At 39.0% G+C, this 12594-nt stretch overlaps 1 protein-coding gene across 2 annotated transcripts in view; it reads left to right on the top strand.

The window, feature by feature from the left end:
- LOC121518199 (DENN domain-containing protein 2D-like) overlaps window positions 1-12594 on the top strand; it is a 45978-nt gene that overhangs the window by 17229 nt on the left and 16155 nt on the right. The gene's annotated exons all lie outside the window — the stretch shown is intronic.

Here is a 12594-nt window from a genome sequence, read left to right as displayed (position 1 = left end):
CTCCACCCACTTTTAAATTGCACAAAACCTTAGCAATATTTTTGTCCCAATGACAAAATTGTAGAAAACGCTGACAACATTTCCCTCTTCTGCACACTGCTAAATTGCACAAACATAAGTATCGTTTAGATCTCCAGCACACTGTTGGAATTGTACCAAACACTGGCAATCTATCTAGAAATTTAACAAAACACTGGCAACTTGCCCACTTTCAGCAAACTTCTGAGTTGCACTAAAATTTGGCAGTGTTTCTGTTGGAATTGCACCAGTTCCTGTCTCCTGCACACTGTCTAAATTGCGCAAAACCTTTGCAATGTTTCTGTTTTCAGCACACTGCCAATTAAACAAAACTTAGGCTAAGTTTTCTCCTCCTGCACACAGATGGAATTGCAACAAACACTGGCAATGTTTCCGTCAACTGCACCCTGTCAGACTTTCTTAGAACACTAGCTACATTTCCATTCTAGCACAAAATTGCACAAAACACTGGCAACGTTTCTGTCTGCTGCACACTGTGTAGAATACTCAGAACACTGGCAGCATTTCCACCCTCTCCTTATCGTCTAAATTGCATACAACGCTGACAATGTTTCTACTCAGCATTCTGCTAAATTGGACAAAACTTTGGCCAAGTTTCAGTTTAATACTTAATGTCTAAATTGCACAAAACTGGCAATATTTCCGTCCTTCGTTCTTTGTTTAAATTACACATAACACACAACATTTTCCTCTCCTTCACACTGTCTAAATTGCACAAAACTTTGGCGAAGTTTCCTTTCTCTGTACACTGACTAATCTGGGCATAACACTGGCAAAAGTTGCTTGAACTTGTGAGTAGGACTTCCACCCACTTCTCCACATGTTGCCAACATATTAGTGCAATTTAGACATTGCTTTCTTGCTCTTTAGCTTAAAATTGCACTTTTTGATAACATTAAATTTTTAGATCATTTTAAAACACACGATGTTTAATAACTTAGATAATTGTGATAGCCTCAACATGTGAAAGGGTTGTTGATCTTTTTGTGCAATTTAGACATTGTGTAAGAGGTTTTTTTTTTTTTATTTTCACAAGTAAAAACAGAAATTGCCCAAAATGTGGTGTCTAGAACTTCTGCTTTTGTTGCTGTGGTACCAGACAGATTTAAATATGGTGTGATTATTACTAAATCATATCAAAGTTTTAAATGTGGGCGTTTTTACAACTTTTTTTTTGTTTCTTAACAAACAAAAATGTGAGATTTATGTTTTATCGCCTTTTAGCTAAGGTATACTGCAATAAGATTTTAAATTCGTATCACCGAACACATGTAGCTGAATAGATTTAACATTTTCAGTCAAACTAAAATATTGATTGCAGTTAAGTTGCATTAAAAAGTCCATACCTAAAGTTATCCTAAACAAAACATTAACTTTTGACTTTTTGCCGCAGGAAACTCACCTATGAACCTGTTTTCAATTCCTAGCTCATCTACTGTAAGATATTTTAATAGATATAAGAACAGAACTGTGTTTTCCTTGAAGCCTGTGGGGGAAAAATGTGTTCAAAAATGCTTTAGTTGCAGCTTGAAACACAGGTTTTGTCAGAAATTCCTGAAAACCGTTCACACTGAACACCTTTCCCCTCAGGTGAGGCTTTGCAGAACAAATTCATCCACGAACGTGGCTGTTTACTCTGATGAAACAGGAGTTATATAATAAATACATGAAGAGAGGTCCTTTTCTATCAATAAGCTGCAGGTTTTCTGAATAATCCTGCAGTTTCAGGGCGACTGAAGCGGCTCCACCATTCCTTTTCTTCCAGAGCTGACAGCATGTTGTTGTAACATGTTCTGCAGCCTCGGGGCATGAGCAGGCTGTTTAACAGGACTGTTATTTACACCCACATCAGTAAAAGCACAACGCAGCAAGCATGCAGGTTAAAGAAAGGCTGAGAAACAATGAAACTAGAACCATAAGAGTTTTCCTGCATGCATCTGTGTTTCATTTGTGGCAAAGTTGTGAAACTTCGAGGCGTTGGTGAAGAAACTAGTGTTGCTGTGACACCAAGCAAACACCTCGTCCTGGAAACGGAGGCTGTGAGCTTCGTTTAAGGTTGTTGTTAGGAACCAGGCAGCCAGATTGAAACCTGAACAATGTCCTGTGGGACGCCGTCTTTGTCCGCACAGGGCTGTTGGATACACTCAGCTGCACTTATTCAAAACACATCTTAGAGGATGAATACGGGAAGGTTCTACTTTTACAGAATAACAAACATCACTTAGGCTAACTAAACTGCAGACTGTAGATCTTTTTTTTCTACTGAGTCTTTATAAGCAGCAGGAACAGAAGGTGAATCATGCTCTCCTCGTGTCTGGGCTTATCGCCGTTTCCCTTTCATTTTGAACAGGTTCAGCCACAGTATCTCCTATCAATGCTATTGTTAGTAGCGCCGTCCTGACCTACCATAAACCGATCATTATCACTGGTGTGTCTAAAATTAGTGTTCAGTAGATCAGAGTTCATGCTTCTAGTCATGGATCACCACAACAGATCACCTGTGGTTAATACTCAGGTGTCTATGGCTGAGAGGAGCTCTGTGTGCACGCTGTTATGTACTTCTAAGGTGAGTGGTCAGAAGCTCCAAAACAAAACAGGAAGAAAAAAATTGAACCAAGCAGGCTGGCAGCAGTTGGGGCCACTTTTTAACCGCTTTTCTCCCTTGTCAGGTCATAATCCTGGATTTAAAGAAAATGCGGAGTATACATTAAATATCTGTGTTTTCTTTCGCTGCTCTTGCTGGAACTCTTGGTTAAGTTGCTCAACACTCAGACATTTCCTATTGGCATTTTTGATTCGTATTTGTTAGCTAAACAGAGATAGTGCAGAAATATGGACACTAAGTCTGGTCAGAAAGCATCACATGGGCACTAAAAGGATAAATGAGGTTAAGTTCATCCAGAAACAGTGAAGGAAATCTACTTTATACAGGTGCATCTCAGAAAATAACAATATCATGAAAAAGTGATTTTCTTGCTGTAATTTAGGTTAAAAGGTTAAACTTTCATATACTCTTGATGCAGCTCATAAAAAGTTAAACATTTCAAGTAGGGTTGTTCCGATTCCTGTACCAGTATCGGAAATCTGTCCCATTCTGCTTAAAATGCAGGTATCAGTATTGGCGAGTACACGAGTTTATGCACCAATCTGACACCGTTTGGTTTAGCTTTATATTTTGCTTCGTTTAGCCATGCTAACTGTTAGCACTGTAAACTGGAAATCATTTCTTCTTCACTGCCGGAAAGCATGTCATGCACTGGCTACCGTTTTTAGAGCAGCGAAGAAGAAGCAAAGGAGCCACTGCAGCAGCAAAGAATGGAGGCTGTGTGACAGTTATTCCCTGAATGTGACTGATGAAGCTCAATAATCAGCAGAAAAACTCCTTTAGAGATGCTGTACATTATGATATGTTGAGTCAAATAAACTGTAGAGCAGGGGTCATCAAGAACAGTCGCATAAGGGCCAGATTTAGTACCAACATGAGCTCTGGGGGCCGGACTTTCACATAAACAAAAATTAAATACATATTTTGGTCTGGTTGAAATATAGTTGAAGTAGTATTTGTATTTTCCTTTAAACTATCGGGCATTTTTAGTCATTACCAGTGAGATCTATCTCTATTAACTATAATGCAGCAGGACACGAGGAGACAGACCTGACAGCAGAAAAGCTAGGCTGCTGAAAATCCCAGAGAATGCGTCTGTAGAACTAGTATTAACTCATTTTTGACACTTTTTGCCCTATGTTGACTCTTTAACCTGTGTTTTTGTAAGATTTGAACCCCTTTGAACCACTTTCCCTGCATGTTTTATCTCCTTTAAGCCACTCTTTTATCCATTTTGCCACTTTTTAACCCCATTTTTTTCAACCCTTTTTGCAACTTTAAAACCAATTTTTGCCACTTTTTACCTATTTTTGACAAGTTTTGCCTCTTTAACACAATTTTTGCCATTCTTTAAGCCATTTAAACCGTTTTCCCTGATGTTTTGTCCCCTTTGTACCGCTATTTAATCCATTTTTGCCACTTTTTAAACCCCTTTTCTTGACTTTTTTTGCACTATGTTTTGACATTTGTTACCAATTTGTGATACTTTTTGCTCCTTTTTTCCTTTTTTTTTTCACATTTTAACATCTTTTCACAATTTATTCTACCATTTTTTTGTCCCCTTTGTGCCACTCTTTAATCCATTTTTGCCACTTTTTAACCTCTTTTTGTGACTTTTTTTGCACTATTTTTTGACATTTGTTACCAATTTTTTCACATTTTAACCTCTTCCACAACTTGTTCAACAATTTTTTTCCCTTTGTGCCATTCCACAACCCATTTTGCCACTTATCACCCATTTTTGCCACTCTCTAACCCCTTTTCACCACTTTATCTGGTCATTTTTGCAGCACTTCTGCCAACCTTAACCCTTTTTTAAAATATGTAATAATGATGACAGTAAATTTTGGTCAAAACAGATCAAATGTTATCATTCTGAAAGTATTTCAGTATTACTACAGCAGACATTTAAAGCCAACAGTACCCTTAAACAACAACATCTTCTTTTCCTCCTTTTCTGAATTTAATGATCTTTCGGGGGCCGGACAGGAAGCTTTGGGGGGCCTGATATGGCCCCAGGGCCGCCAGTTGATGACCAGTGTTGTAGAGCTTAAATATTTTTCTGCACAGTCCAGAAAGTTCACACTGGTATCAGATCAGTACTCAATATCGGCCAATACGCTACACCTTGGTATTGGAATCATAACGGGAAGGAAAAAATGGTATGGGAACATCCCTGATTTCAAGACTTATTTGTTTTGATGATATTGATGATTATTATGGCTCATGTCTTACTGGAAGCTCACCACATCTTCACCTTACCTCAGCCTTAGTTTTCTGGACCAAACAAGCCTTAACGTTCTGCACAGTAATGTAGATAAATACGGGCTAAAATGAGTTTGGTAATATCCGCATTTCTGCAAAAATCCATTTTCATGGATCTGTAATTCAGATGAAACAAGAAGCATAAAAAAAGCATGAATTCATTTCAGTCTTGCGGTACTGTTGCAGCATTTTAATATTTTATGTCCGTTTTCATAATCCTCAAATCTTCAGGAGAATTTTAAATCATGGTATTTATGGAAAAAACTTTTAAAAACTACATTAATTTCCTGAGATGTTCCTAGGAAAGGGATGGCTCTATCAGTCAAACTTTTCCTTCAGGGAACGTCAACAATGCGATTCAAAAGTCGACATTTTTAATAACTGAAAACAGGAAATTCCGAAATATTGGTTGCTGAGGACTTTGGATTATGTTGGCGTGATATCAGGACACATATTGATACCAGAGTGGTTTTAACATTTAAACTTCTGTTGGTAGAGCCCTGACCAGATTTATAACCCTCATCTGAATGAATTTGGAGTTTATTAAACCTAACAGTGCCGATTATGCAAATAAAAGTGTTAGATTTCTGACAGCAGGGCTGTAATGAAGAATATTTCCACAGAGAGTTTGATAAGAAGACAGAAAGCAGTGATTTCCTGTAGTCTTAAGGTTGCAGGGTGCTGAGAAGTAGGTCGGCTCATGTCATGACCCCCTTAAACCCACAGTCAGTTGCTCCACATAGAGCTGTTTTGCAGTTTTGACTCACAGGTGGATTTTGTTCCTCTGAGAAGAGTCAGATGAGCTGAACCTCCCAAAACAATCAGGGGAGAAAGACACGACCCGAGGCTTGTTGAAGTTGATTATTTGTCCAAATAAGCCTCCCAGATATCAAACATCTTTGAATTTTGTCATATAAGATCAGCCAGTCTCTAACAGAGGTGCACCTCGGGCAAAAAAGATTGAAAACTGCTGTTCTAGTCTGAGAATTTGGAGAATTACAATGCCTATAAAACTTATTCACCTCCCTTAGATGTTCTACCCTTTTATTGGTTTTGTAAACCAATCACGGTCAGTATGATTTGACTTTTTTTGACAAAAAAACCTTCTTGAATGTCAGATTGAATACAAACTTCTACAAAGGAATATCAATTAAACAAAAATGTGTAAGTCAAAATGGATTGCCGTGCCGGTAGACGAGTGGTTAAGGCGTGCTCCATATACGCAGGCGACCTGGGTTCGAATCCGGCCCGTGGCACTATTTTCTGCATGTCTCTCCCCGCTCTCTTCCCTGTTTCCGACTCTATCCACTCTCCTATCCAATAAAGGCAAAAAGGCCAAAAATAAATCCTTAAAAAAAAAGGATTGGATTGAGGTCTGGGTTTTGACTCGGCCACTTCAGAACATTCCCCTGGTTGTCTTTAAACCATGTCTGTGAAGCTTTCTCTGGATGCTTTGGCTCATTGTCTGACTGGAAGCCATAGTTCTCAGACTGGATAAGATTGTCCTCCAGGATTTTCCTGTAATTTACTGCTACCTACCTTTACAAGCCTCTCAGGGCCAGCTGCTGAGAAGCCTCCCCACAGCATGATGCTGCCACCACCGTGCTCCACAGTAGGGATGGTGTGTTTGTGCTGATCTGCAGTGTTTGGTGTCTCCATTTTGGTCTCATCAGACCATGGAGTCTCCCACATGTCTTTTGGTGAACTCTAGTCCAGATTGAATCTGAGGGTACGTTCACACCAGAGCTGTTTGGTCCGCTTTAACCGAACTCTGGTCTGTTTTCCTGGATAGTCTGGTTTGTTTCGAGTAGTGTGAACGCTCACACAAACTCTGGAAAGTGCAACAATGTTGCCATTTCTGTTCCAAAACGGACCGAGTCCCTGGACTATCAATGACCTGAGTTTTCTCCAACAGTGTCTTTCTCTTCTCCACTCTCCCATAAAGCTCTGACTGGTGAAGAACCCGGCCAACAGTTGTTGTCTGCAGAGTCTCTCCCATCTCAGCTGCTGAAGCTTGGAACTCCTTCAGAGTAGTCATAGGTGTCTTGGTGGCCTTTCTCACTAGCCTCCTTCTTGCACACTCACTCAGTTTGTGAGGACGGTCTGATCTAGGCAGGTTTACATGTGACATTTTCCTTCATTTCTTCATAATGGATTTAACTGAACTCTGGGGGGTTTTCAGAGGTTTGGAAATGTTTCTGTCTCCATCCCCTGACTTAGACTTTCAATAACCCTTTCTCTGAGTTGCTTGGAGTGTTCTTTTGTCTTCATGGTGTAATGGTAGCCAGGAATACTGATGAACCACTGACTGGACCTTCCAGACACAGGTGTCTTTATTCTACAGTCACTGAGACACATTCACTGACCTCAGGTGATCCCCATTTCGCTAACAGTGAGACTACTAGCACCAGTTGGCTGCTGAATTAGGTCAGTCTCTTTAAAGGGGGTGAATATTTATTTTAGAGGAAATGTGCCAGGACTGTCCTTGTAACATTTTACTTTTACTCAGCTAGTGACCCAAAAGTTGGTCGCAAACTATTTTCAGCAGGTCACTGGAAAAAAATACAGCAAAAAATCTATGATGTGCTTTTATTTTGAAGGATGTGTCTACACCCCTGTGTCCTGTTACAGTATTTTCTTCAGGAGTTGGTGGTGGGTCCTGACCAGCTGAGAACCACCGGTGTAGATAATGACTTCAGCTGGTATGAGATAAGTTCCCCTGCAGTAACGGAAATCTCTTTTACTGTCACTTTTATTTTGGTAAAACCATCCATTACTAAACTCTAAAGTGAGATTTACTGTCATAGAGTTAAATGTGAAACTGAAGTTCTAAAAGAAAAACTTCTTTTCTGTGCTGCTTTATAATTTCTATTCTAAAGGAATGAAGCTGAGAGATCTCCCTCTATAAATGTATTTTTTCCCACAGACCCTGAATGCAGCACAAGTTCAAGTTCTTCCTCCTGGTCTGATGTAAACAGATGATTCAGCAGACTGTGAACTGATACCGGAGCATTAATCCCACTGACCTGAGTTTCTAAATCAATATTTATTTGGCAACATTCAGGCGTCAGCAGAAGCTGCTTTAAAAAGATAAAGCTCTGTTTGTTTTCTGATATACGTGCTGTAGTTTCTGTGGGCGTAACGTTCACAGAGGTCACGTTCACTATGGCTTTGGTTAATTGGTGAAAAAGAAACATAAAGTACCAAATTTAGAGGCCTAATTCTCATTTATATCTTTAAAGCTGACAATAGTGTAGCTCACAGTTGGATCCTTCTGGTAATTATTATGAGAACTACCTGAGATAGTGGGTACATCCTTTGTCATAGTTAACATAAATAAAAGAGAAGAACACATTTAAAAAGATGCAAAATAAAAAAGCAACTTACCATAAAATACCAAATAATAGCCCGGGCGTTTATTTGTCTCAATCACTGAGCAGACCAGGTGTTTATTTGGGACCAGGCAGCTATTTGGAACAGGTGTTCAATTCCTTTCTCAAAAAAATCTTGCTTAGCAAAAAATGGAAAAATATGGTAAATTTAATCAAACTATTTATTTACACCAGTATGAATATCACTTTTATATTTTTAAGAACAAGATTACAGTACCATAGTTATACTTTTGTCTTCTTCTGTCAACTCAACACTCTCTAAACACTTTAAATAGTGGTAAGGAGCTAAACAAACACAAAGTTGACGACAGTTTATTGTTAATGTCGTACTTTTAACTTTTTCACTGCCATGGCGCTGCTATCTCGCTTGAGAAAACCAGCAATGGACGGGGTCGCCGCAGCCAATGAAGAGGCTAGTACTTTCAGCCAATCAGGCTCAGGTCAGAGGGAGCGTTCCTATTGGCCGCTGTAGCTTCCGTATCTCAGCTCAGTGAGAAGTTGATTCATTGGCGGAATTACGGCGGTGTTCGGTCCTGAGTAGAATTTGTTCATGATGAGATGAAGTGTTTTCTTGCCTGCGATTCAGCCGTTAATTTCAGTGGAAAAGCAGAGCAAAATCATTCCACGAGCGCTTTGCCACCATGAGTATTCAATTCAGTGGACATTCTCATCCGCAAGGAGGCATGTAGAGAGAGGGGCGGAGCTACGTAGCTCAAACAGAGAGAAGAACAGGAAGGGAAGGGGAGTTGGGAGTTGATTCTATACGGTTCTCATCTCAGTCACATATCGAAGCTGTAAATAAATTACACTCGGCATTTATTTGGAACAGGCGTTTATTTGTCAAAATGTACTGCTACACCCGGCAGTTAGTTGGGACCCGGCGGTTAATTAGCACCCAGTAATTATCTGGTATTTTATGGTAAAAATGAATAGTCTAATTTCTCATGAGAATTATGAAATTAATAAAATGTAATAATGGAAATAAAATATGCATATTTTAGAGCTTTTTTAAAGTATCATATTTGTGTTTTAAGTAATGTTTCCTGACGCAGTTGCATAATTGTTAGTAAAGGCTATATGTGGATATGTAGAGTAGAGCACTGGTTCTCAACCTTTTTGACCCGTGACCCCCAAAATAAAGGTGCCAGGGACCGGGGACCCCCACTGTACCTGAAGGTGGCTGAACACAGCCATGCACATTCAAGAATAGTCATGTGGAGACAAGGCTGTCCATAAGGGGAGATAAAGGGGAGAGCTTTCTGGGACCCTACCAAACTGGGGGACCATGGAGGTCGGCAAAACCATGATCTATAGTGAAGTTAAACTGTGAAAACCATATTTTATTTTTGACTTGAATAATAACTACTCTTATCAAAGAAACACATGTCTTATTTATTTATTTGTGTAATAAATAGCCTTCTTTAAATAAAAATAGATTATAAAAACAATTAAAAATGGGTTAAAAATTGCTAAAGTTGGATAATAATGGAAAAAAATGTTGGAAGAAGTAATGAAATTGGATTTTTTAGAACATAAATGCCTTATAAATAAAAGAAATTGGATAAAAGTTGGAAAAAATTTGGCAAAAAAAGTGGTAAAAGGGGAGTTAAAAGTGGCTGAAATGGCTTTTAAGTGCATAAAATTGGTAGAAATTTTTGGAGTGGCATGAAAAATTGATTAAAAAAATGGCAAAAATGGGTTAACTGGTTAGAATGGGCAAAAAAAAGTGTAGAAAGTGGTTGAGAGAGGCAGCAATAGACAGAAAGTGGCAAGAATTAATTTAGAAGTGGCAACAACAGGCAGAGAAAGTGATGGAAAGGGTTTGAAATGGACAAAATGGGTTTTAAGCAGCAAAAATTTGCTAAAATTGCCTAAATTTGTGAAAAAGTGATAACAAAGGATTCATATTTGGTCAAATTGGTATATAGTGGCAACAGTGTAATTTTTTTTTTTTTTTTAAGGCAACTGGTGACCCCCTCTCAGTGTCTCGTGACCCCAAAGGGGGTCCCAACCCCAAGGTTGAGAACCACTGGAGTAGAGAATGTTGGCTTGAATTAGTATATTTGTACAAAATCATCTCTTGTTATGGAGTCTAACCCAAAGGTAACTTCTCTTCTTCATGTGTTTTTTCTTATGCCTGTTTCTTCCTCTTCTTTGTCGGTTGATAAAAAAGAGGCTTGCCGCCTAGATTGATGGGTAATACCGCTATGTGTGATTGCTGTTTTTCTCCACTCAGACGTATTTGTTGTGGTTCTAGGTGCACAGAACCGTGTTGGGGACAAATGCCTGGTGGTTCCTGCTTTTGAATTAGTGGTGAAGTGGTCTTTGTCCCTGTTGAAATGGTTTATTATCAGTTATTTATTTACTGAAGAGTCATTCTGAAACCACAAAGACTGAAGTGAGAAGGATTTACTTCTCTAGGAAGTCCTGTTTAATAATGCAGAATTAAATAAGTCTAATAGAATAACCATGCAAACATGGCCTCCAAAACAAACTTGGTCCTTATCAAACTACAACCAGTCCAAAAAAGTTGGGGCGCTGTGTGAAAATCTCTTAAATTCATATTTTATTCTCAATAGAACACAAACAACTATCAGATGTTGAAAATGAGATGTTTTACTATTCCATGAAAAATATTAGCTCATTTTGAATTTGATGGCAGCAATACATCTCATAAAAGTAGGGACTGGGCAACAAAAGGATGGAAAAGTAAGGGGTACTCCTGAGTAGGGCTGGGCAATTAGTCGAAAATTAGATTAAACAGCAATGTGGCCTGCTGCAATTTTCAAATCACATATTTCAACCTGAAACTTTTGTTAAAATGCCTTTTTTTTTTTTGCTGCAGAGATGTTATAGATCACTCATGCAATCATCCAAGTGGCAGTTTTTTTAATAGTAGTCAATGAAAATCCTACTTTTTGTACATTTTTCTGACTAAATATGAGAAGACATGAAAATTATACTCCTTCAATACTACAATTCTTATCCAATTTGCAGTCTGAGTCAAAATCCTCACAATTAGATATTTTTTTCTAAATTGTTCAGCCCTAGTTTTATCTAATATTGAGTTTGTTGTAATATAGAATCACTTACTGCTTGCGTTTGTAGCAAAAAACATAACATCAGGATCTTAAGAAAAAAAAACACATATCATAATTGCAATATTGGAAGAAAAAAATCACAATTAGATCATTTTCAGCCCGACTCCAGAGGAACAGCTTGAGGAGCATTTTATAACTAATTAGGTTAATATGCAACAGGTCAGTCACGTGACTGGATATAAAAGGAGCATTTTAGTGAGGCAGAGTCGCTCAGAAAGATGGGTAGAGGTTCTACAATCTGTGAAAAACTGCACCAAAGTGTTTTGGAACACTTTTATTAAAACGTTCCTCGACATAAAACTGAAGACTTTGAATCTCCACCATCTACAGTCCATAATATCATCAACAGATTCAGAGAATCTGGGCAAGGGACAAGGCTGAAGGGGCCCTCAGGGGCCACTGCATTAAAAACAGGCATGTTTCTGGACTGAAATCACTGCATAGGCTCAGGAACGTTCCAGAAATCATCGTCTGTCATCACAGTTGGATGTGCCATCCACCAATGACAGTTAAAGCTGGATCATGGAGAAGAGAAGCCATATGTGAACAGGATCCAGAAACACCGCCGTCTTCTCTGGACCAAAGCTCATTTAACATGGACTGAGGAAACATGGAAAACTGTTCTGTGGTCAGAGGAAACCACAGACGCCATGTCCTGTGGACTAAAGAGGAGAGGGAGCATCCAGCTTGTTCTCCTGGCTCTAAAGCCTGCATCTCTGATGGTATGGGGTTGCATTAGTGCCTATGGCGTGGGCAGCTCTAACATCTGGAAAGGAACTATCAATGCTGGAAAGTAGAGAGAGGTTTTTAAAGCAACATATGCTCCCATCCAGACAACGTCTCTGTCAGGGAAGGCCTTGACTATTTCAGCAAGACGATGCTAAACCACATACTACATCCATCACAACAGCATGGCTTCACAGGAGAAGAGTTCGGGTCCTGAACTGGTCTACCTGCATTACAAACAGAAGTATCTGGAGCATCAAGGAAAGGAAAACGTTTACAGACTGTTGTTAAAAGAAGAGGGGATGCTACACAATGGTAGACATGGCCCTGTTCCTACTTTTTTGAGATGCGTTGCTTATGTTTTCATGAAATAGTAAGATGCCTCAGTCTAACATCTGATCTGTTGTTTATGTTCTATTGGGAATGAAATATGGGTTTATGTGATTTGACAGACTCTGACTTAGGC

The sequence above is a fragment of the Cheilinus undulatus genome, linkage group 11, assembly GCF_018320785.1.
Source record: "Cheilinus undulatus linkage group 11, ASM1832078v1, whole genome shotgun sequence".
Classification (NCBI taxonomy): Eukaryota; Metazoa; Chordata; class Actinopteri; order Labriformes; family Labridae; genus Cheilinus; species Cheilinus undulatus.
This window is presented reverse-complemented; position numbering and strand designations above follow the sequence as displayed.